This window comes from Pan paniscus, chromosome X (assembly GCF_029289425.2).
Source record: "Pan paniscus chromosome X, NHGRI_mPanPan1-v2.0_pri, whole genome shotgun sequence".
In the NCBI taxonomy this organism is placed as follows: Eukaryota; Metazoa; Chordata; class Mammalia; order Primates; family Hominidae; genus Pan; species Pan paniscus.
Window position 1 is genome coordinate 157,121,444 of NC_073272.2, and position 26,884 is coordinate 157,148,327.

The window sequence follows — 26,884 nt, forward strand, 5'->3', positions numbered from 1 at the left end:
TTCCATGTTTATACAGATAGCGGTGTGGCTCTTTCCATGTTAATACAGATAGCGATGTAGATATTTCCATGTTAATAGAGATGGCTGTGTAGTTATTTCCATGTTTATACAGATAGCGGTGTAGTTATTTCCATGTTTATAGAGATAGCGGTGTTGATATTTCCATATTTATACAGATAGCAGTGTAGATAATTCCATGTTTATTCAGATGGCGGTGTAGATATTTCCATGTTTATACACATAGCAGTGTGTCTGTTTCCATGTTTATACAGATGGCAGTGTAGATATTTCCATGTTTATACAGATAGAGGTGTAGATATTTTCATGTGTATAAAGATAGCGGTGTAGATATTTCCACGTTTATAAAGATAGCGGTGTAGATATTTCCATGTTTATAGAGATAGCGGTGGAGATATTTCCATGTTTATAGAGATAGCGGTCGAGATACTTCCATGTTCATCCATATAACGATTTAGATAATTCCATGTTTATACAGATAGCGGTGTAGATATTTCCATGTTTATACAGATATCGGCGTAAATATTTCCACGTTTATACAGATAGCGGTGTAGATAATTCCATCTTTATAGAGATAGCGGTGGAGATATTTCCATGTTTGTACATATAGCAATGTAGATATTTCCATGTTCATACAGATGTTGGTGGAGATGTTTCTATGTTTATACTGATAGCGGTGGAGATATTTCCATGTTTATACAGATAGCGTTGGAGATATTTCCATGTTTATAGAGATGGCGGTGTAGATATTTCCATATTTATACAGATAGCCGTGTAGATATTTCGATGTTTATTCAGATGGTGGTGTAGATTTTTCAATGGTTATACAGATAGCGGTGTGGCTACTTCCATGTTTATACAAATGGCAGTGTAGATATTTCCATGTTGATACAGATGGCTGTGTGGATATTTCCATGTGTATACAGATGTCAGTGTAGATATTTCCATGTTTACACAGATGGAAGTGTAGTTATTTCCATGTTTATAGAGATGACTGTGTAGATATTTCCATGTTTTTACAGATGGCGGTGTAGATATTTCCATGTTTATACAGAAAACGGTGTGGGTATTCCCATGTTTATACAGATAGCGATGTAGATATTTCCATGTTTATAGAGATGGCTGTGTAGCAATTTCCATGTTTATACAGATCGCAGTTAAAATATTTCCATGTTTATACGGATAGTGGTGAAGATACTTCCATGTTTATACAGAAGACTGTTTAGGTATTTCTATGTTTATACAGATGGCGGTGTAGATATTTGCAAGTTTATACAGATAGCGGTGTAGATATTTCATGTTTATACAGATAGCGGTGTAGATATTTCCATGTTTATTCAGATAGCGGTGTAGGTATTTCCATGTTTATACAGATGGCTGTGTTGATATTTCCATGTTTATACAGATGGCCGTGCAGATATTTCCGTGTTTTCACAAATGGTAGTGTAGATATTTCCATGTTTATACAGATAGCGGTGTAGACATTTCCACGTGTATAGAGATAGCAGTGTAGATATTTCCATAGTTATACAGATCGTGGTGTAGATATTTGCATGTTTATACAGATAGCGGTGTAGATAATTCCATGTTTATACAGATAGCGCAGTAGATATTTCCATTTTTATACAGATCATTGTGTAGATGTTTCCATGTTTATACAGATAGCGGTGCAGATATTTCCATGTTTATAAAAGTAGCGGTGCAGATATTTCCATGTTTGTACAGAAAGTGGTGTAGACATTTCCATCTTTCTAAAGATGTCAGTGTAGATATTTCTATGTTTATACAGATGGAGGTGTAGATATTTCCATGCTTATTCAGATGGCGGTGTAGATATTTCCATGTTAATGCTGATGGCGGTGTAGATATTTCCATGTTTATAGAGATTGCGGTGTAGATATTTCTATGTTTATTGCGATAGCGGTGTAGATAATTCCATGTTTACAAAGATAGCGGTGTAGATATTTCCATGTTTATAGAGAGAGAGTTGTATATATTTCCATATTTTTACACATAGCGGTGTAGATATTTCCATGTTTATGCAGATGGCAGTATAGATATTTCCATGTTTAAACAGATACCGGTGAGGCTATTTCCAAGTTTATACAGATAGCGGTGTAGATATTTCCATGTTTATACAGATGGCAGTGTAGATATTTCCATGTTTATATAGATGGCAGTGTAGATATTTCCATGTTTATACTGATAGTGGTGAAGACATTTCCATGTTTATGGAGATAGCCGTGTAGATATTTCCATATTTATACTGATAGCGGTGTAGATATTTCCATCTTTGCACAGATTGCGGTGTAGAAATTTCCATCTTTACACAGATGTTTAGATATTTCCATCTTTGCACAAATTGCGGTGTAGATATTTCCATGTTTACACAGATAGCGGTGTAGATATTTCCATGTTTACACAGATAGCATTGTAGATATTTGCATGTTTGTACAGATAGCTTTGTAGATATTTCCATGTTTATACAGATGGCGGTGAAGATGTTTCCATGTTTATACAGATACCGGTGGAGATATTTCCATGTTTATAGAGATAGCCGTGTAGATATTGCCATGTTTATACAGATAGCGGTGTAGGTATTTCCATGTTTATAGAGAGAGCGGTGCAGATATTTCCATCTTTATACAGCTAGCAGTGTAGGAATTTCCAAGTTCACACAGATACCTGAGTAGATATTTCCATGTTTACACAGATAGCATTGTATATATTTCCATGTTTATACAGATAGCGGTGGAGATGTTTCCATGTTTATACTGATAGCTGTGTTGGTATTTCCATGTTTATACAGATAGCGGTGGAGATATTTCCAGGTTTATATGGATAGTGGTGTAGATATTTCCATGTTTTTGCAGATAGCGGTGTAGATATTTCCATGTTTATGCAAATAGCGGTGTTGTTATTTCCATGTTTATACTGTTAGCGGTGTAGATATTTCCATGTTTATGCAGCTCGCGGTGTAGATATTTCCATCTTTATACAGATGGCAGTGTAGATATTTCCATGTTTATACAGAGAGCGGTGGAGATATTTCCATGTTTATACAGATAGCGGTGTAGGTATTTCCATGTTTACACATCGGTGTAGATATTTCCAACATTGCACAGATTGCGGTGTGGATGTTTCCATCTTTACACTGATAGCGTTGTAGATATTTCCAAGTTTACACAGATATCTGTGTAGATATTTCCAAGTTTACACAGATACCTGTGTAGATATTTCCATGTTTACACAGATAGCGTTGTATATATTTCCATGTTTATACAGATAGCGGTGCAGATATTTCCATGTTTATACAGATAGCAGTGTAGATATTTCCATGTTTACAGAGATGGCGGTGCAGTTATTTCCATGCTTATTTAGAAGGTGGTGTAGGTATTTTCATGTTTATAGAGGTGGCGTTGTAGGTATTTCCATGTTTATACAGCTCGCGGTATAGATATATCCATCTTTAAACACATGGAAGTGCAGATATTTCCATGTTTATACAGATAGCGGTGTAGATAGTTCCATGTTTATAGAGATGGCCATGTAGATATTTCCGTGTTTATAGAGATTGCGGTGTAGATATTTAAATACTTATACAGATAGCGGTGTAGATATTTCCATGTTTATACAGATAGCGGTGAAGTTATTTCCATGTTAATACAGATAGAAGTGTAGGAATTCCCACGTTTATACAGATAGCGGTCTAGATTTTTCCACGTTTTACAGATAGCGGCATAGTTATTTCCATCGTTATAGAGATAGCAGAGTGCATATATCCATGTTTACACTGTTAGCGGTGTAGATATTTCCATGATTACAAAGATAGCGTTGCAGATATTTCCATGTTTATAAAGACTGTGGTGTAGATATTTCCATGTTTATACAGATGGCGGTGTAGATATTTCCATGTTTATGCAGATGGCGGTGTAGATATTTCCATGTTTATGCAGATGGCGGTGTAGATATTTCCCAGTTTATAGAATGGCGGTGTAGATATTTCCATGTTTATAGAGATAGCGGTGTAGATATTTCCATGTTTATAGAGATAGCGGTTTAGGTATATCCATGTTTATATAGTGGTGTAGATATTTCCATGTTTATAAAGATAGCTGTGTAGATATTTCCATGTTTATACAGATAGCGGTTTTGATATTTCCATGTTTATAGAGATAGCAGTGTAGATATTTCCATATTTATACAGATAGCGGTGTAGGTATTTCCATGTTTGTAAAGATAGCGTTGTAGATATTTCCATGTTAATACAGATGGCTTTGTAGCTATTTCCATTTTTATACAGATGGCAGTGTAGATATTTCCAGGTTTATACAGATGGTGATATAGTTGTTTCCATGTTTATACAGATGACTGTGTAGTTATTTCCATGTTTATACAGACGTCTGTGTAGACATTTTCATGTTTATAGAGATAGCGGTGCGGATATTATCATGTTTATACAGATGACTGTGTAGGTATTTCCATGTATATACAGATGTCGGTGTAGATATTTTCATGTTTATAGAGATAGCGGTGTAGATATTTTCATGTTTATACAGATAGCGGTGTAGATATTTCCATGTTTATACTGATAGCGTTGTAGATATTTCCATGTTTACACAGATGGCAGTGAAGTTATTTCCATGTTTCTAGAGATAGCCGTGTAGGTATTTCCATATTTATACAGATAGCAGTATAGATATTTCCATGTTTATACAGATTTTGGTGCAGATATTACCTTGTTTATACAGGTGCCGGTGCAGATATTTCCATCTTTCTACAGATGGCGGTGTAGATATTTCCATGTTTATACAGATAGTGGTGTTGATATTTCCATGTTGACAGAGACAGCGGTGTAGATATTTCCATTTTTGCACAGATTGCGGTGTAGATATTTCCATCTTTACACAGATAGCAGTATAGATATTTCCAAGTTTACACAGATAGCTGTGTAGATATTTCCATGTTTGCACAGATAGCGTTGTAGATATTTCCATGTTTATACAGATAGCGGTGTAGGTATTTCCATGTTTATACAGATAGCGGTGTAGATATTTCCATGTTTATACAGGTAGCGGTGGAGATATTTCCATGTTTATACAGATAGCGATGTAGATATTACCATGTTTATTCAGATAGCGCTGTAGATATTTTCATGTTTATGCACATGGCTGTGTGGATATTTCCATGTGTACACAGATGGCAGTGTAGATATTTCCATGTTTATAGAGATTTTGGTGTAAACATTTCAATGTTTATAGAGACAGTGGTGTAGATATTTCCATGTTTATACAGATGGATGTGTAGATATTTCCCTGTGTATACAGATGGTGGTGTAGATGTTTCCATGTTTATATAGATAACTGTGTAGATATTTCCATGTTTACATAGATGGCGGTGTAGATATTTCCATGTTTATAGAGATAGCTGTGTAGATGTTTCGATGTTTACATTGATAGCGTTGTGGATATTTCCGTGTTTACACAGATAGCGTTGTAGATATTTAAAAGTTTATACATATAGCGGTTTAGATATTTCCAAGTTTACGCAGATAGCTGTGGAGATATTTCCATGTTTACACAGATAGCGTCGTAGATATTTCCATATTTACACAGATAGCGGTGTAGATATTTCCATGTTGATACAGATAGCGGTGAAGATATTTGCATGTTTACAAAGATAGCTCTGTAGATATTTCCATGTTTGCACAGATAGCGTTGTAAATATTTTCATGTTTATAGAGATAGCGGTTTAGATATTTACATGTTTATACAGATGGTGGTGTAGACATTTCGATGTTTATAGAGATAGCGATGAAGATATTTCCATATTTATACAGATAGCAGTGTAGATATTTCCATGTTTATACAGATAGCGGTGTAGATATTTCCATGTTTATACAAATAGCGGTGTAGATATTTCCATGTTTACACAGAGAGCATTGTAGATATTTCCAGTTTCATACAGATAGTGCTGTAGATATTTCCATGTTTATACAGATAGCGGTGTATATATTTCCATGTTTATACAGATGGCTGTGTAGGTATTTCCATGTGTATACAGATGGTGGTGTAGATATTTCCATGTTTATAGAGATGGTGGCGTAGACATTTCCATGTTTATACCGATGACTGTGTAGATATTTGCATGTTTCTACAGATGGCGGTGTAGATATTTCCATGTTGATAGAGATAGTTGTGTAGATATTTCCATGTTTCCGTGTCTATACAGATGGCGGTGTTGGTATTTCCATGTTTGTACAGATGGCAGTATAGATATTTCCATGTTTATGCAGATGGCGGTGTAGATATTTCCATGTTTATAGAGATGGCGGAGTAGATATTTCTATGTTTTTAGAGGTAGCGGTGTAGATATTTCCATGCTTATAGAGATGGCGGTGTAAGTATTTCCATGTTTATAGATATAGCGGTGTAGACATTTCCATGTTTATACAAATAGCAGTGTAGATATTTTCATGTTTAAACAGATAGCCGTGTTGCTATTTCCATGTTTATACAGATAGCTTTGTAGATATTTCCATGTTTATATAGATAGCTTTGTAGATATTTCCAGGTTTATACAGCTCGCGGTGTAGAAATTTCCATCCTTATACAGATGGCAGTGTAGATATTTCCACGTTTATACAGATAGCGGTGTAGATATTTCCCTGTTTATACAGATGGCGCTCCAGATAGTTCCATGTTTATGGAGATGGCGGAGTAGATATTTTCATGTTTATAGAGATGGCGGTGTAGATATTTCCATGATTATAGAGAGAGCGGTGTAGATATTTCCATGTTTATACAGATGGCTGTGTAGGTATTTCCATGTGTATACAGATGGCCGTGTAGATATTTCCATGTTTATAGAGATGGTGGTGTTGATATTTCCATGTTTATACAGATGACTGTGTAGATATTTCCATGTTTATACAGATGGTATTGTAGATATTTCCATGTTTATTCAGATAGCGGTGTAGATATTTCCATGTTTATAGAGATAGCAGTGTAGATATTTCCATGTTTATAGAGACGGCGGTGTAGATAGTTCCATGTTTATGGATATGGGGGTGTAGATATTTCCATGTTTATAGAGATAGTGGTGTAGATATTTCCATGTTTATACAGATAGCGGTGTAGGTATTTGCATCTTTGCACTGATTGCGGTGTAGATATTTCCATGTTTACACAGATAGCGGTGTAGATATTTCCATCTTTGCACAGATTGCAGTGTAGATATTTCCATGTTTATTCAGGAAGCGTTGTAGATATTTCCATGTTTACAGAGATAGCTCTGTAGATATTTCCATGTTTATACAGATGCCGGTGCAGATACCTACGTGTATATGGAGATGGCGGTGTAGATATTTTCATGTTTATAGAGATGGCGGTGTAGATAATTCCATGTTTATAGAGAGAACGGTGTAGACATTTCCATGTTTATACAGATGGCTGTGTAGGTATTTCCATGTGTATACAGATGGCCGTGTGGATATTTCCATGTTTATAGAGATGGTGGTGTAGATATGTTGATGTTTATACAGATGACTGTGTAGATATTTCCAAGTTTATACAGATGGTGTTGTAGATATTTCCATGTTAATACAGATAGCGGTGTAGATATTTCCATGTTTATACAGATAGCGGTGAAGGTATTTCCATGTTTATAGAGATACCGGTGTAGATATTTCCATATTTATACAGATAGCGGTGTAGATATATCCATGTTTATACAGATGGCGATGTAGATATTTACATGTTTATACAGATGGCGGTGTAGATATTTCCATGTTTATGAAGATAGCGGAGTAGATATTTCCATGTTTATACAGATAAGAGTGTAGATATTTCCATGTTCATGCAGACGGCGGAGTAGTTATTTCCATGTTTATAGAGATGGCGGTGTAGATATTTCCATGTTTATTCAGATAGCAGTGTAGATATCTCCCTGTTTATACAGATCGTGGTGTAGTTATTTCCATATTTATATAGATAGCAGTGTAAGTATTTCCATGTTTATAAAGTTAGCGGTGTAGATATTTCCATATTTATGCAGATCGTGGTGTAGATATTTCCATCTTTCCACAGATGGCAGTGTAGATATTTCCATGTTAATACAGATGGTGCTGTCTATATTTCCATGTTTATACAGATTGCAGTGAAGATATTTCGCTGTTCATGCAGATGGCGGAGTAGATATTTCCATTTTTATTGAGATGGCGTTGTAGATATTTCTATATTTATAGAGATAGTGGTGTAGACATTTCCATGTGTATAGAGATGGCGGTGTATGTATTTCCATGTTTATAGAGATAGTGGTGTAGATATTTCCATGTTTATACAAATAGCAGTGTATATATTTCCATGTTTATACAGATAGCGTTGTTGGTTTTTCCATGTTTATACAGATCGCGGTGAAGATATTTCCATGTTTATACAGCTCGCAGTGTAGATATTTCCATCTTTATAGAGATGGCAGTGTAGATATTTCCATGTTTATACAGATAGTGGTGTAGATATTTCCGTGTTTATACAGATGGTGGTGTAGATAGTTCCATGTGTATGGAGATGGCAGTGTAGATATCTTCATGTTTATAGAGATGGCAGTGTAGATATTTTGATGTTTATAGAGATGGCGGTGTAGATATTTCCATGTTTATACAGATAGCGGTGTAGATATTTCTGTGTTTATAGAGATGGCGGTGTAGATAGTTCCATGTTTATGGAGATGTCGGTGTAGATATTTCCATGTTTATACAGATGGCAGTGTAGATATTTCTGTGTTTATGCAGATGGCGGTGTAGATATTTCCAAGTTTATAGAGACGGCGGTGTAGATATTTCCATGTGTATAGAGATGGCGGTGTAAGTATTTCCATGTTTATAGAGATAGCGGTGTAGATATTTCCATGTTTATACAGATAGTTGTGTAGATATTTCCATGTTTATACAGATAGTGGTGTAGATATTTTCATGTTTATAGAGATAGCAGTGTAGATATTTCCATATTTATACAGTTAGTGGTGTAGATATATTCATGCTTATACAGATGGCGATGTAGATTTTTAAATGTTTATACAGATGGCGGTGTTGATATTTCCATGTTTATACAGATAGCGGTGTAGATATTTACATGTTTATACAGATAACAATGTAGCTATTTCCATGTTCATGCAGACGGCGGAGTAGATATTTCCATGTTTATAGAGATGGCAGTGTAGATATTTCCATGTTTATTCAGATAGAGGTGGAGATATATCCCTGTTTATACAGATCATGGTGTAGATATTTCCATGTTTATACAGATAGCGGTGTAGGTATTTCCATGTTTATAAAGTTAGCGGTGTAGGTATTTCCATATTTATGCAGACCGTGGTGTAGATATTTCCATCTTTCCACAGATGGCAGTGTAGATATTTCCATGTTGATACAGATTGCAGTGTAGATATTTCCATGTTCATGCAGATGACGGTGTAGATATTTCCATGTTTATTGAGATGGCGGTGTAGATATTTCTATATTTATGGAGATAGCGGTGTAGATATTTCCATTTGTATAGAGACGGTGGTGTAGGTATTTCCATGTTAATAGAGATAGTGGTGTAGATATTTCCATGTTTATACAAATAGCGGTGTAGATATTTCCATCTTTGCACAGATTGCGGTGTAGCTATTTCCATGTTTACACAGATAGCGGTGTAGATATTTCCAACTTTGCACAGATAGCAGTGTAGATATTTCCATGTTTATTCAGGTAGCGGTGTAGATATTTCCATGTTTACACAGATAGCGTTGTAAATATTTCCATGTTTATAGAGATAGCGTTTTAGATATTTCCATGTTTATAGAGATGGCGGTGTAGACATTTCCATGTTTATAGAGATAGCGATGAAGATATTTCCATATTTATACAGATAGCGGTGTAGATATTTCCACGTTTATACAGATAGCGGTGTAGATATTTCCATGTTTACACAGAGAACATTGTAGATATTTCCAGTTTTATACAGATAGTGCTGTAGATATTTCCATGTTTATACAGATAGCCGTGTATATTTCCATGATTATACAGATGGCTGCGTAGATATTTCCATATGTATACAGATGGTGGTGTAGATATTTCCATGTTTATAGAGATGGTGGCGTAGACATTTCCATGTTTATACAGATGACTGTGTAGATATTTGCATGTTTCTACAGATGGCGGTGTAGATATTTCCATGTTGATAGAGATAGCTGTGTAGATATTTCCATGTTTACACAGATAGTGTTGTGGATATTTCCATGTTTACACAGGTAGTGTTGTAGATATTTAAATGTTTATACAGATAGCGGTGTAGATATTTCCAAATTTACACATATAGCTGTGTAGATATTTCCATGTTTACACAGATATCGTTGTAGATATTTCCACGTTGTTAGAGATAGCGGTGTAGATATTTCCATGTTTATACAGATAACGGTGTAGATATTTCCATGTTTATAAAGATAGCGGTGGAGATATTTCCATGTTTATACAGATAGCGATGTAGATATTTTCATGTTTATACAGATAGCGGTGCAGATGTTTCCATGTTTATACAGACAGCGGTGTAGATATTTCCAAGTTTTTTCAGATGGCATTGTAGATAATTCCATGTGTTTAGAGATGGCAGTCTAGATATTTCCATGTTTATAGAGATGGTGGTGTAGACATTTCCATGTTTATACAGATGACAGTGTAGATATTTGCATGTTTAGTCAGATGGCGGTGTAGATATTTCCAAGTTTAAAGAGATAGCGGTGTAGATATTTCCATGTTTCTAGAGATGGCGGTGTAGGTATTTCCATCTTTATTGAGATAGTGATTTAGACATTTCCATGTTTATTCAGATAGCGGTGTAGATAAATCCATGTTTATACAGATTGCGGTGTTGGTATTTCCATATTCATACAGATGGCGGTGTAGATATTTCTATGTTTATACAGCTCGCGGTATATATATTTCCATTTTTATACAGATGGCAGTGTAGATATTTCCTTGTTTATACAGATAGCGGTCTAAATATTTCCATGTTCATACAGATGGCGGTGTAGTTAGTTCCATGTTTATGGAGATGGTGGTGTAGATATTTTCATGTTAATAGAGATGGCGGTGTAGATATTTCCGTGTATATAGAGATTGCGGTGTAGATATTTCCATGTTTATAAATATAGCTGTGTAGTTATTTCCATGTTTATGGAGATAGCGGTGCAGATATTTCCATGTTTATACAGATGGCTGTGTAGATATTCCCAAGTGTGAACAGATGGCAGTGTAGATATTTCCATGTTTATAGAGATGGTGGTGTAGATATTTCCATGTTTATACAGATGACTGTGTAGATATTTGCATGTTTATACAGATGGCGGTGTAGATATTTCCATGTGTATAGAGATAGTGGTGTAGGAATTTCCATGTTTATGCAGATAGCGGTGTACATATTTCGGTGTTTATACAGATAGCGTTGTTGGTATTTCCATGTTCATACAGATAGCGGTGTAGATATTTCCATGTTTATACAGATAGCGGTGGAGATATTTCCAAGTTTACAGAGATAGCCGTGTAGATATTTCCATCATTGCACAGATTGTGTTGTAGATATTTCCATCTTTACACTGATAGCATTGTAGATATTTCCATGTTTGTACAGATTGCGGTGTAGATATTTCCATGTTTATACACATAGCTGTGTAGATATTTCCATGTTTATACAGATAGCGGTTAAGATATTTCCGTCTTTGCACAGATAGCTGTGTAGATATTTTCATGTTTACACAGATAGCTGTGTAGATATTTCCATGTTTAGACAGATAGCATTGTAGATATTTCCATGTTTATAGAGATAGCGGTTAAGATATTTCCATGTTTATACAGATAGCGGTATAGATATTTCATATTTATAGAGATAGCGGTGTAGATATTTCCATATTTAAACAGATAGCGTTGCAGATATTTCCATGTTTATAGAGATAGCGGTGAAGATATTTCCGTGATTATACAGATGGCTGTGTAGATATTTCCAGGTGTATACAGATGGCATTGTAGATATTTCCAAGTTTATAGAGATGGTGGTGTAGATATTTGCATGTTTTTACAGATGACTGTGTAGATATTTGCATGTTTATACAGGTGGCAGTGTAGATTTTCAATGTTTATAGGGAAAGCGGTGCAGATATTTCCATGTTTATACAGATAGCGATGTACATATTTCCATATTTATAGAGTTAGCAGTGTAGATATTTCTATGTTTATACAGAGAGCGGAGTAGATATTTCCATGTTTATACAGATGGCCGTGTAGATATTTCCATGTTCATGAAGATGGCAGTGTTGATATTTCCATGTTTATAGAGATAGCGGTGTAGATATTTAGATGTTTACAGAGATAGCGGTGTAGATATTTCCATTTTTGCACAGATTGCGGTGCAGATATTTCCATCTTTACGCAGATAGCGGGGTAGATATTTCCACGTTTACGGAGATACTGTGTAGATATTTCTAAGTTTACACAGATAACGTAGATATCTCTATGTTTATACAGATAGCGGTGTAGATATTTCCATGTTTATACAGAAAGCGTTGCAGATATTTCCATGTTTATACAGATAGCGGTGAAGATATTTCCATGTTTACACAGATAGTGATGTGGATATTTAAATCTTTATACAGATAGCAGTGTGGATATTTCCGTGTTTATACAGATAGCGGTGTAGATATTTCCATGTTTATACAGATAGCAGTGTGGATATTTCCATGTTTATACAGATAGCGGTGGACATACTTCCATGTTTATGGTGATAGCGGTGTAGATATTTCCATGTGTATACAGGTAGCGGTGTAGATATTTCCATGTTTATAGAGATAGCGGTGTAGATATTTCCATATTTATACAGATAGCGGTGTAGATATTTCCATGTTAATAAAGATGGCGGTGTAGATATTTCCATGTTTATAGAGAGAGCGGTGGAGGTATTTCCATGTTTATAGAGATAGCATTGGAGATATTTCCATGTTTATACAGATAAAGATGTAGATATTTCCATGTTTACACAGATAGCTGTGTAGATATTTCCATGTTTATAAAGATACCGGTGTAGATATTTCCAGGCTTATAGAGATAGCGGTGTAGTTATTTCAATGTGTATAGAGATAGCGGTGTAGATGTTTCCATGTTTATACTGATGGCTGTGTAGATATTTCCATGTGTAAAGAGATGGCAGTGTACATATTTCCATGTATATAGTGATGGTGGTGGAGATATTTCCATATTTATACAGAAGACAGTGTAGATATTTCCATGTTTATACAGATGGCAGTGTAGATATTTCCATTTTTGCACAGATTGTGGTGTAGATATTTCCATATTTACACAGATAGCGGTGTAGATATTTCCAAGTTTACACAAATATCTGTGCAAATATTTCCATGTTTACACAGATAGCGTTGTAGGTATTTCCATGTATATGCAGATAATGGTGTAGATATTACCATGTGTATACAGATGGCGGTGTAGATATTTCCATGTTTACACAGATAGTGTAGATATTTCCATGTTTATGCAGATAGCGGTGTGGATATTTCCATGTGTATACACATAGCGGTGTAGATATTTCCATGTTTACAGAGATAATGGTGTTGATATTACCATGTTTATAGAGATAGCGGTGTAGATAATTCCATATTTATACAGATAGCATTGTAGATATTTCCATGTTTATACAGATGGTGGTGTAGATATTTCCATGTTTATAGAGATGGCAGTGTAGATATTTTCATGTTTATAGAGATAGCGGGGTAGATATTTCCATGTTAATACAGAGAGCGGTGCAGATATTTCCATGTTTGCACAGATAGCGGTGTAGATATTTCCATCTTTGTACAGATAGCGGTGTAGATATTTCCATGATTACACTGATAGCTGTGTAGCAATTTCCATGTTTACACAGATAGCATTGTAGATATTTCCATGTTTATAGAGATAGCCGTGTAGATTTTCCATATTTACACAGATAGCGGTGTGGATATTTCCATGTTTATATCTTTGACGGTGTAGATATTTCCATGTTCATAAAGACGGCTTTATAGAGATATAAACCGTCTATAAACCGTTTATAGACGGTTTATAGAGATAGCTGTGTAGATATTTCCATGTTTACTGAAATAGCGCTGTAGATATTTCTATTTTTGCTCAGATTGCGGTGAAGATATTTCCATATTTACACAGATAGCGGTATAGATATTTCCATGTTTACACAGTTAGCTGTGTAGATATTTCCACGGCTATACAGTTAGTGGTGTAGTTATTTCCATGTTTATATATTTAGCGGTGTAGATATTACCATGTTTATAGAGATAGAGGTGTGAATATTTCCTTATTTATGCAGATTGTATTGTAGATATTTCCATGTTTATACAGATGTCGGTGAAGGTATTTCCATGTTTATGGAGATGGCAGTGTAGGTATTTCCATGTTTATAAAGATAACTGTGTAGATATTTCCATGTTTATACAGAGAGCGGTGCAGATATTTCCATGTTTACACAGATAGGAGTGTAGATATTTCCATGTTTATACAGCTTGCAGTGTAGATATTTCCATCTTTTACAGATGGCAATGTAGATATTTTCATGTTTATACGGATAGCGGTGTAGATAATTCTATGTTTATACAGATGGCGATGTAGATTATTCCATGTTTATAAAGATAGCGGTGTAGATATTTCCATGTTTATACAGAGAGCTGTGTAGATATTTCCATGTTTTTAGAGATAGCAGTGTAGGTATTTCCATATTCAGATAGCGGTGTAGATATTTCCATGTTCATACAGATGGCGTTGTAGATATTTCCATGTTTATACAGATGGCGGTGTAGATATTTCCATGTTTATACAGATGGTGTAGACTTTTCCATGTTTATACAGATAGCGGTATAGATATTTCCATGTTTACAGAGATAGCGGTGTAGGTATTTCCATGTGTATAGAGATGGCAGTGTAGATATTTCCATGTTTATAGTGATGGTGGTGGAGATATTTCCATGTGTATACAGATGACTGTGTAGATATTTCCATGTTCATACAGATGGCGGTGTAGATACTTCCATGTTTATAGAGATTGCGGTGTAGATATTTCCATGTTGATACAGAAATCGGTGCAGATATTTCATGTTCACAGAGATAGCGGTGTAGATATATCCATGTTTATACAGATATTGGTGTAGATATTTCCATGTTTATACAGATGCTGGTGTAGATATTTTCATGTTTATACAGATAGCAGTGTAGATAATTCCATGTTTACACAGATAGCTGTGTAGATATTTCCATGTTTACACAGATAGAGTTGTAGATATTTCCAAGTTTGTACAGATAGCGGTGTAGATATTTCCATGTTTATACACATAGCGGTTAAGATATTTCCATGTTTATACAGATAGCGGTGTAGATATTTCCATCTTTGCACAGATAGCGATGTAGATATTTTCATGTTTACACAGATAGCTGTGTAGATATTTCCATGTTTACACAGATAGCATTGTGGATATTTCCATGTTTATAGAGATAACGGTTAAGATATTTCCATGTTTATAGAGATAGCGGTATAGATATTTCATATTTATAGAGATAGTGGTGTAGATATTTCCATATTTAAACAGATAGCGTTGTAGATATTTCCATGTTTACACAGATAGCGGTGGAATTATTTCCATGTTTTTACAGATTGCAATGTAGATATTCCCATGTTTACACAGCGGTGTAGATATTTCCATGTTTATAGAGATACCGGTGGAGATATATCCATGTTTATACAGATGGCTGTGTAGATATTTCCATCTGTATACAGATGGCATTGTAGATATTTCCAAGTTTATAGAGATGGTGGTGTAGATATTTGCATGTTTTTACAGATGACTGTATAGATATTTGCATGTCTATACAGGTGGCGGTGTAGATTTTCCATGTTTATAGGGAAAGCGGCGCAGATATATCCATGTTTATACAGATAGCGATGTACATATTTCCATGTTTATAGAGATAGCGGTGTAGATATTTCCAAGTTTATACAGATAGCGGAGTAGATATTTCCATGTTAATACAGATGGCCGTGTCGATATTTCCATGTTCATGAAGATGGCAGTGTAGATATTTCCATGTTTATAGAGATGGCGGTGTAGATATTTCCAAGTTTATACAGATGGCGGTGTAGATATTTCCAAGTTTACACAGATAGCGTTGTAGGTATTTCCATGTATATGCAGATAGCGGTGTAGGTATTTCCATGTGTATACAGATAGCGGTGGAGATATTTCCAAGTTTACAGAGATAGCGGTGTAGATATTTCCATCTTTGCACTGATTGTGGTGTAGAGATTTCCACCTTTACACTGATAGCATTGTAGATATTTCCATGTTTACACAGATAGCTGTGTAGATATTTCCATGTTTATAGAGATAGCGGTGTAGTTATTTCAATGTGTATAGAGATAGCGGTGTAGATGTTTCCATGTTTATTCTGATGGCTGTGTAGATATTTCCATGTGTAAAGAGATGGCAGTGTACACATTTCCATTTTTATAGTGATGGTGGTGGAGGTATTTCCATGTTTATACAGATGACTGTGTAGATATTTCCATGTTTATACAGATGGCAGTGTAGATATTTCCATTTTTGCACAGATTACGGAGTAGATATTTCCATATTTACACAGATAGCCGTGTAGATATTTTCAAGTTTACGGAAATAGCTGTGCAGATATTTCCATGTTTACATACATAGCGTTGTAGGTATTTCCATGTACATGCAGAGAGCGGTGTAGATATTTCCATGTGTATACAGATAGCGGTGGAGATATTTCCATGTTAATAGAGATACCGGTGTTGATATTACCATGTTATAGAGATAGCGGTGTAGATATTTCCATGTGTATACAGATAGCGGTGTAGATATTTCCATGTTTATAGAGATTCCGGTGTTGATATTACCATGTTGTAGAGATAGCGGTGTAGATATTTCCATGTTTATACAGAAAGCAGTGCAGATATTTCCATGTTTATAGAGGCAGCGGTGTAGATATTTCCATGTTTATAAAGATGGCTGTTTAGATATTTCCATGTGTATACAGATGGCAGTGTAGATATTTCCATGTTTATACAGATGGAGGTGAAGATATTTCCATGTTTATACAGATGACTGTGTAGATATTTTCATGTATTTACAGATGGCGTTGTAGTTGTTTCTGTGTTTATACAGATAGCGGTGTGGCTCTTTCCATGTTTATAGAAATAGCATTGTAGATATTTATATGTTTATAGATTTGGCTGTGTAGATATTTCCATGTTTATAAATATGGCTCTGTATACAATTCCATGTTTATACAGATGGCATTGTAGATATTTCCATGTTTATACAGACAGTGGTGTAGATATTTCCACGTTTATACAGACGACTGTGTAGTTATTTCCATGTTTATACATATGGCGGTGTAGACATTTCCATGTTTATAGACCTAGCCATGTGGATATTTCCATGTTTGTACAGATAGCGGTGTAGACATTTCGATGTTTATAGAGATAGCCGTGTAGATATTTCCAAGTTTATACAGATAGCGGTGTAGTTATTTTCATGTTTACAGAGATAGCGCTGTAGATATTTCCATATTTCCACAGATTCCAGTGTAGATATTTCCATCTTTACACAGATAGCGGAGTACATATTTCCATGTTAACACATATAGCAGTGTAGATATTTCCATGTTTACACAGATAGTTTTGTAGATATTGCCAGGTTTGTACAGATAGTGGTGTAGATAGTTCCATGTTTATAAAGATAGCAGTGTTGATATTTCCATGTTTATAGAGACAGCAGTGGAGATATTTCCATGTTTATACAGATAGTGATGTAGATATTTCCATGTTTATACAGATAGCTGTGTAGGTATTCCCACATTTATACAGATAGCGGTGTAGATATTTCCATGTTTACACAGGTAGTTTTGTAGATATTTCCATGTTTATACACATAGCTTTGTAGATATTTCCAAGTTTACAGCGATAGTGGTGTATATATTTCCATATTTGCTCTGATTGTGGGGTAAATATTTCCGTATTTACACAGAGATTGGTGTACGTATTTCCATGTTTACACAGATAGCTATGTAGATATTTCCATGTTTACACAGATAGTTTTGTAGATATTTCCATGTTTATACAGATAGCGGTGTAGATATTTCAATGTTTATAAAGATAGCAGTGTAGATGTTCCATGTTTATACAGATAGTGGTGGAGATATTTCCATGTTTATACAGATAGCGGTGGAGATATTTCCATGTTTATAGAGAAAGTGGTGGAGATATTTCCAGGTTTATACAGATGGCGGTGTAGATATTTCCAAGTTTATGCAGATAGCCGTGTAGATATTTCCATGTTTATACATAAAGCGGTTTAGATACTTCCATCTATATACAGATAACGGTGTAGATATTTCCATGTTTACACAGATGGGGGTGTAGATAATTACATGTTTATGGAGATGGTGGTGTAGATATTTTCAGTTTATAGAGATGGCTGTGTAGATATTTCCATGTTTATAGAGATTGCTGTTTAGATATTTCCATGTTTATACAGATAGCGGCATAGGAATTTCCATGTTTATACAGACAGCGGTGGAGATATTTCCATGTTTATACAGATGGCGGTGTAGGTATTTCCAAGTTTATAGAGATAGCGGTGTAGATATTTCCATGTTTATACAGAGTGCGGTGTAGGTATTTCCAAGTTTATAGAGATAGCGGTGTAGATATTTCCATGTTTATACAGATGGAGGTGTAGATATTTCCATGTTTATACCGATGATTCTGTAGATATTTCCATGTTTTTACAGATGGCAGTGTAGATATTTCCATGTTTATAGAGATAGCGGTCCGGCTATTTCCATGTTTATACTGATAGCAGTGTAAATATTTCCATGTATATATAGATGGCTGTGAAGGTATTTCCATGTTTATAGAGATGGTGTTATAGATATTTCCATGTTTATAGAGATAGAGGTGTAGATATTTCCAGGTGTATACAGATATCGGTGCAGATATTTCCGTGTTTATAGAGATAGTGTTGTAGATATTTCCATCTTTGCACAGATGGCGGTGCAGATATTTCCAAGTTTATACAGATAGCGGTGTAGATATTTCCATGTTTATACAGATAGCTGTGTAGATATTTCCATATTTATACAGATAGCGGTGTTGACATTTCCATGTTTATAGAGATAGCGGTGTAGATATTTCCATGTTTATACAGATGGCACTTTAGATATTTCCATGTGTATACAGATGGCAGTGTAGATATTTCCATGTTTATACAGATGGAGATGTAGATATTTCCATGTTTATACAGATGACAGTGTAGGTATTTCCATGTTTTCCCAGATGGCGGTGTAGATATTTCCATGTTTATACAGATTGCAGTGTGGCTATTTCCATGTTTATACAGATAACGTTTTAGATATTTCCATGATTATAGAGACGACTGTGTAGATAATTCCATGTTTTTACAGTTAGCAGTGTATATATTTCCATGTTTATACCGATAGTTGTGTAGATATTTCCTTATTTATGCAGATGACTCTGTAGGTATTTCCATGTTTATACAGATGGCGGTGAAGATATTTTCATGTTTATAGAGATGGTGGTGTAGATATTTCCATGTTTATAGTGATGGCGTTGTAGATATTTCTATGTTTATAGAGATAGCAGTGTAGGTATTTCTATGTGTATAGAGAGAGCGGTGAAGATGTTTCCAGGTTTATACAGATGGCTGTGTAGATATTTCCATGTTTATAGAGATGGTGGTGTAGATATTTCCATGTTTATATTGATGACTGTGTAGGTATTTCCATGTTTATACAGATGGCGGTGCAGACATTTCCATATTTATAGAGATAGCGGTGTGGATATTTCTATATTTATAAATATAGTGTTGTGGATATTTCCATATTTGCACAGATTGCCGTGTAGATATTTCCATCTTTCCACAGAAAGCGATGCAGATATTTCCAGGTTTATACAGATAGCGGTGTAGATATTTCCATGTATATACAGATAGCGGTGTAGATATTTCTAGGATTATACAGATAGGGGTGTAGATATTTCCATGTTTATACAGATAGCGGTGTAGATATTTCCATGTTTATACAGAATGTGGTGTAGATATTTCCATGTTTATAGAGATAGCGGTCCGGCTATTTCCATGTTTATACTGATAGCAGTGTAAATATTTCATTGTATATAGAGATGGCTGTGAAGGTATTTCCATGTTTATATAGATGGCGGTGTAGATATTTCCATATTTATAGAGATAGCCATGTAGGTATTTCCATGTTTATAGCGATAGCGGTGTAGGTATTTCCATGTGTATAGAGAGAGCGATGAAGATGTTTCCAGGTTTATACAGATGGCTGTGTAGTTTTTTCCATGTTTATAGAGATAGCGGTGAAGGTATTTCCATGTTGATACAGATAGCGGTGTAGATATTTTCTTGTCTATAGAGATAGCGGTGTAGTTATTTCCATATTTATACAGATAGCGGTGTAGATATTTCCATGTTTTTTCATATGGCCGTGGAGATATTTCCATGTTTATACAGATAGCGGTGGAGATATTTCCATGTTTATAAGGATGGCGGTGTAGATATTTCCAAGTTTATGCAGATAGCGGTGTAGATATTTCTATGTTTATGGAGATAGCGGTGTAGATATTTCCATGTTTATACAGATAGCGGTGTAGTTACTTCCATGTTGATAGAGATAGCAGTGTAGGTATTTCCATATTTATACAGATAGCGGTGTAGATATTTCCATGTTTATAAAAATAGCGGTGAAGATATTTCCATGTTTATAGAGATAGCGGTATAGATATTTCCATGTTTATACAGATAACGATGTAGATATTTCCATGTTTATACAGATAGCAGTGTAGATATTTCCATGATTATACAGATAGCTGTAGAGGTATATCCATGTTTATACAGATAGCGGTGGAAATATTTCCATGTTTATACAGATAGTGTTGGAGATATTTCCATGTTTATAGAGATGGTGGCGTTGACATTTTCAAGTTTATACAGATAGCGGTATAGATATTTCCATGTTCATACAGATAGCGGTGTAGATATTTCCATGTTTTACAGATAGCGTTGTAGGTATTTCCATGTTTATAGAGATAGCGGTGTAGATATTTCCATGTTTATACGGATTGCTGTGTAGTTACTTCCATGTGTATAGAGATGGCAGTGTACGTATTTCCATGTTTATACAGATGGAGGTGTAGATACTTCCATGTTTCTACAGATGACTGTGTAGATATTTCCATGTTTTTACAAATGGCGGTGTGGATATTTCCATGTTTATGCAGATAGCTGTTTGGGTATTTCCATGTTTATACAGATAGCGATGTAGATATTTCCATGGTTATAGAGATGGCTGTGTAGATATTTCAATGTTTATACAGATAGCGTTGTAGACATTTACATATTTTTAGAGATAGCGGTGTAGATATTTCCATATTTATACTGATAACGGTGTAGATATTTCCATGTTTATACAGATAGCGGTGTAGTTATTTCCATGTTTATACAGATGACTGTGTATATATTTCCATTTTATACAGATGACGGTGTAGATATTTCCATGTTTATAGAGATTGCGGTGTACTTATTTCCATGTTTATACAGATAGCTGTGTAGATATTTCGATGTTTATAGAGATAGCAGTGTAGATGTTTCCATGTTTATACAGATAGCGGTGTGGCTGTTTCCATGTTTATACAGATGGCTGTGTAGATATTTCCATGTTTATACTGATAGTGGTGTAGATATTTCCATGTTTATAAAGATAGCGGTGTAGATATTTCCATGTTTATGGAGATAGCAGTGGATATATTTCCATGTTTATAGAGATAGCGGTCGAGATATTTCCAGGTTCATGCAGATAAGGATATAGATATTTCCATGTTTATACATATAGCGGTGTAGATATTTCCATGTTTATACAGATAGCAGTGGAGATATTTCCATGTTTATAAAGATAGCGGTGTAGATTATTCCATGTTTATAGAAATAGCGGTGGAGATATTTCAATGTTTGTACAGATAGCGATGTAGATATTTACATGTTCATACAGATAGCGGTGGAGATATTTCCATGTTTATACAGATAGCGTTGCAGATATTTCCAAATTTATACAGATAGCTGTGTAGATATTTCGATGTTTATTCAGATGGTGGTGTAGATATTTCCACGTTTATACAGATAGCGTTGTGGCTACTTCCAAGTTTATACAGATGGCAGTGTAGGTATTTCCATGTTTATACAGATAGTGGTGAATATATTTCCATGTTTGTACAGATAGCGGTGTAGCTATTTCCATGTTTATAGAGATAGAGTTGTAGATATTTCCATGTTTGTACAAATTGCTGTGTAGATATTTCCATGTGTATACAGATGGCAGTGTAGATATTTCCATGTTTATACAGATGGAGGTGCAGATACTTCCATGTTTCTACAGATGACTCTGTAGGTATTTCCATGTTTTTACACATGGTGGTGTAGATATTTCCATGTTTATACACACAGCGGTTTGGGTATTTCCATGTTTATGCAGATAGCGATGTAGATATTTCCATGTTTATAGAGATGGCTGTGTAGATATTTCTATGTTTATACAGATAGCGGTGTAGTTATTTCCATGTTTATAGAGATAGCGGTGTAGATATTTCCATATTTATACAGATAGCGGTGTAGATAATTCCATGTTTATTCAGATGGCGGTGTAGATATTTCCAGGTTTATACACATAGCGGTGTTTCTGTTTCCATATTTATACAGATGGCAGTGTAGATATTTCCATGTTTATACAGATAGTGTTGTTATTTCCATGTTTATAAAGATAGCGGTGAAGATATTTCCATGTTTATAAAGATAGCGGTGTAGATATTTCCGTGTTTATAGACATAGCGGTGAGAGAGGGCATCCCTGTCTTGTGCCAGTTTTCAAAGGGAATGCTTCCAGTTTTTGCCCATTCAGTATGATATTGGCTTTGGGTTTGTCATAGATAGCTCTTATTATTTTGAAATATGTCCCATCAATAGCTAATTTATTGAGAGTTTTTCGCATGAAGGGTTGTTGAAGTTTGTCAAAGGCTTTTTCTGCATCTATTGAGATAATCATGTGGTTTTTGTCTTTGGCTCTGTTTATATGCTGGATTACATTTATTGATTTGTGTATGTTGAACCAGCCTTGCATCCCAGGGATGAAGCCCACTTAATCATGGTGGATCAAGATGGATTAAAGATTTAAACGTTAGACCTAAAACCATAAAAACCCTAGAAGAAAACCTGGGCATTACCATTCAGGACACAGGCGTGGGCAAGGACTTCATGTCCAAAACACCAAAAGCAATGGCAACAAAAGCCAAAATTGACAAATGGGATCTAATTAAACTGAAGATCTTCTGCACAGCAAAAGAAACTACCATCAGAGTGAATAGGCAACCTACAACATGGGAGAAAATTTTTGCAACCTACTCATCTGACAAAGGGCTAATATCCAGAATCTACAGTGAACTCAAACAAATTTACAAGGAAAAAACAAACAACCCCATCAAAAAGTGGGTGAAGGCCATGAACGGGCACTTCTCAAAAGAAGACATTTATGCAGCCTAAAAACACATGAAAAAATGCTCATCATCACTGGCCATCAGAGAAATGCAAATCAAAACCACTATGAGATATCATCTCACACCAGTTAGAATGGCAATCATTAAAAAGTCAGGAAACAACAGGTGCTGGATAGGATGTGGAGTAATAGGAACACTTTTACACTGTTGGTGGGACTGTAAACTAGTTCAACCATTGTGGAAGTCAGTGTGGCGATTCCTCAGGGATCTAGAACTAGAAATACCATTTGACCCAGCCATCCCATTACTGGATATATACGCAAATGAGTATAAATCATGCTGCTATAAAGACACATGCAAACGTATGTTTATTGCGGCAGTATTCACAACAGCAAAGACTTGGAACCAACCCAAATGTCCAACAATGATAGGCTGGATTAAGAAAATGTGGCACATATACACCATGGAATACTATGCAGCCATAAAAAATGATGAGTTCATATCCTTTGTAGGGACATGGATGAAATTGGAAACCATCATTCTCAGTAAACTATCGCAAGAACAAAAAACCAAACACCGCATATTCTCACTCATAGGTGGGAATTGAACAATGAGATCACATGGACACAGGAAGGGCAATATCACACTCTGGGGACAGTGGTGGGGAGGGGGGAGGGGGAGGGATAGCATTGGGAGATAAACCTAATGCTAGATGACGAGTTAGTGGGTGCAGCGCACCAGCATGGCACAGGTATACATATGTAACTAACCTGCACAATGTGCACATGTAACGTAAAACTTAAAGTATAATAAAAAAAAAAAGACATAGCGGTGGAGATATTTCCATGTTTATACAGATGACTGTGTTGATATTTCCATGTGTATACAGATGGCGGTGTAGATATTTCCATGTTTATACAGATGGAGGTGTAGATATTTCCATGTTTCTACAGATGACTGTGTAGATATTTCCATGTTTTTACAGATGGCGGTGTAGATATTTCCATGTTTATTCAGATTGCGGTGTGGCTATTTCCATGTTTATACAGATAGCGAAGTAGGTATTTCCATGTTTATACAGACAGCGGTGTAGATATTTCGATGTTTATACAGATAGCGGTGGAGATATTTCCATGTTTATACAGATGGCGGTGTAGATATTTCCAAGTTTATGCAGATAGCGGTGTAGATATTTCCATGTTTATGGATATAGCAGTGTAGATATTTCCATGTTTACACAGATAGCGGTGTAGTTATTTCCATGTTTATAGAGATAGCAGTGTAGGTATTTCCGTATTTATACAGATAGCGATGTAGATATTTCCATGTTTATAAAGATAGCGGTGTAGATATTTCCAGGTTTATAGAGATAGCGGTGGAGATATTTCCATGTTTATACAGATAACGATGTAGACATTTCCATGTTTATACAGATAGCGTTGTAGATATTTCCATGTTTATACAGTAGCTGTAGAGATAATTCCATGTTTATACAGATAGCGGTGGAGATATTTCCATGTTTATACAGATAGCGTTGGAGATATTTCCATGTTTATAGAGATGGTGGCGTAGATATTTCCAAGTTTATACAGATAGCGGTGTAGATATTTCCATGTTTATACAGATAGCGGTGTAGAAATTTCTGTTTTACAGATAGCGTTGTAGGTACTTCCATGTTTATAGAGATAGCGGTGTAGATATTTCCATGTTTATACGGATTGCTGTGTAGATATTGCCATGTGTATACAGATGGCAGTGTACGTATTTACATGTTTATACAGATGGAGGTGTAGATACTTCCATGTTTCTACAGATGACTGTGTAGATATTTCCATGTTTTTACAGATTGCGGTGTGGCTATTTCCATGTTTATACAGATAGTGATGTAGGTATTTCCATGTTTATACACATAGCGGTGTAGATATTTCCATGTTTATACAGACAACGGTGGAGATATTTCCATGTTTATACAGATAGCGGTGGAGATATTTCCATGCTTATAAGGATGGCGGGGTAGATATTTCCAAGTTTATGCAGATAGCGGTGTAGATATTTCTATGTTTATGGAGATAGCGGTGTAGATATTTCCATGTTTATACAGATAGCGGTGTAGTTATTTACATGTTTATAGAGATAACAGTGTAGATATTTCCATATTTATACAGATAGCAGTGTAGATATTTCCATGTTTATAAAAATAGCAGTGTTGATATTTCCATGTTTATAGAGATAGCGGTGGAGATATTTCCATGTTTATACAGATAACGATGTAGATATTTCCATGTTTATACAGATAGCGGTGTAGATATTTCCATGTTTATGTAGATAGTGTTGGAGATATTTCCATGTTTATAGAGATGGTGGTGAAGATATTCTCAAGTTTATACAGATAGCGGTATAGATATTTCCATGTTCATAGAGATAGCGGTGTAGATATTTCCATGTTATACAGATAGCATTGTAGGTATTTCCATGTTTATAGAGATAGCGGTGTAGATATTTCCATGTTTATACGGATTGCAGTGTAGATATTTCCATGTGTATACAGATGGCAGTGTATGTATTTCCATGTTTATGCAGATGGAGGTGTAGATACTTCCATGTTTCTACAGATGACTGTGTACATATTTCCATGTTTTTACAGATGGCGGTGTGAATATTTCCATGTTTATACAGATAGAGGTGTGGGTATTTCCATGTTTATACAGATAGCGATGTAGATATTTCCATGGTTATAGAGATGTCTGTGTAGATATTTCAATGTTTATACAGATAGCATTGTAGACATTTCCATATATATAGAGATAGCGGTGTAGATATTTCCATATTTATACTGATAGCGGTGTAGATATTTGCATGTTTATACAGATAGCGGTGTAGATATTTGCATGTTTATACAGATAGCGGTGTAGTTGTTTCCATGTTTATACAGATGACTATGTATATATTTCCATTTTATACAGATGACGGTGTAGATATTTCCATGTTTATAGAGATTGAGATGTACTTATTTCCATGTTTATAGAGATATCTGTGTAGATATTTCCATGTTTCTAGAGACAGCAATGTAGATGTTTCCATGTTTTTACAGATAGCGGTGTGGCTGTTTCCATGTTTATACAGATGGCTGTGTAGATATTTCCATGTTTATACTGATAGTGGTGTAGATATTTCCATGTTTAT